This window comes from Stegostoma tigrinum, unplaced genomic scaffold (assembly GCF_030684315.1).
Source record: "Stegostoma tigrinum isolate sSteTig4 unplaced genomic scaffold, sSteTig4.hap1 scaffold_54, whole genome shotgun sequence".
Classification (NCBI taxonomy): domain Eukaryota; kingdom Metazoa; phylum Chordata; class Chondrichthyes; order Orectolobiformes; family Stegostomatidae; genus Stegostoma; species Stegostoma tigrinum.
In genome coordinates this window covers 3,160,364-3,161,427 of record NW_026728472.1, presented here as the reverse complement: position 1 = coordinate 3,161,427, position 1,064 = coordinate 3,160,364, and the positions used below count along the sequence as shown (strand labels likewise).

The following is a 1,064-nucleotide window of genomic DNA, read 5'->3' as shown; positions in this document are numbered from 1 at the left end:
CTCTTACTTTTGTCATTTGGCTGACCCTGCACTGGGTTGAATTGTGGGAGGAGCGTTCTTTCGCTCATTTCATATTATTCAATTTCATGCAAACATGCACAGGTCACTGAAGTCATCTAAACTTCCGAAAAATATCGGTCATCTATGATGTTGTGATTAGGCTCGGGTTTACCTCAGGTTATGGAGGAAAAGTGGGAAAGCGGAGTTGACATTTATCAGATCAGCAGCAATCTCATTGAATGGCTGAGCAGACTTGATCGGGTGAATTGTTGCTTCCTGACAACAAATGGCAGTGAAACACACTGCGTCACAAATGGGAGACAATTGAATTGAAGTGGCGACTGTGATTATCTTTGTTGGTTGTTTATCTTGTGAATGTTCCCCTTACTGCTTATGTCCCTGCTAACAGCACAACACAAAGGTGAGTAGCCTGACTGAGCAGTGACGGCTAAGGCACCTTTCCCCGCTTTAAGTGGCTGGAATATGGACCATGATGTTCTCAGGGACAGTAACTGACGTTGAAAGGATTGCAGACAGAGCTGCACTGCCTTTGCGTTGTCACCATCAGGAAAAATAAAACTTGATTCCCTGACCGGGAATCGAACCCGGGCTGTGGCAGTGAAAGTGCCAAATCCTAACCACGAGACCACCAGGGATAGCAGTGGACGTGTGTGCATCGTTTCTTAATGGCACAACTCCTGTTTTTTTTTTCGTTCTACGACAGTTGTTTGTCCTCCAAAATGACTGAATCATCGTGTTTTTACAGCACAGAAAGAGGCTCAACATCCCAGTTTCCAGGCTTTGCCCATAGCCTTGTGTGCTACGAGGCAATGGGCCGTCTGTTTGAGATGTTCACATTCCCTTGGGGAAGTGGACCACATTTCCACCCTCAGAAGGTAATACACAGACATATTTTCCAGAAGGTGACAAAGGCCTCAGCAGAGACCAACCCACAGAAAGTAGGATTTCATCCATTTGGGTTCTATAGTCCCACTTCACACTTCAAAACCAGAATCTGTTTACAGCAAAGAAATAAAGCATTCGGCCGCTCCCCTCTCCGTGTT

The 1,064-nt window shown here is 45.7% G+C and overlaps 1 non-coding gene across 1 annotated transcript; it reads right to left on the bottom strand.

Annotated features, from left to right (window-relative positions):
- Positions 1-584: 584 nt before the first annotated feature.
- trnae-uuc (transfer RNA glutamic acid (anticodon UUC)) lies at positions 585-656 on the bottom strand. Its single transcript has one exon. It is a non-coding gene; the product is annotated as a tRNA-Glu (tRNA).
- Between the last annotated feature and the right edge of the window lie 408 nt (positions 657-1,064).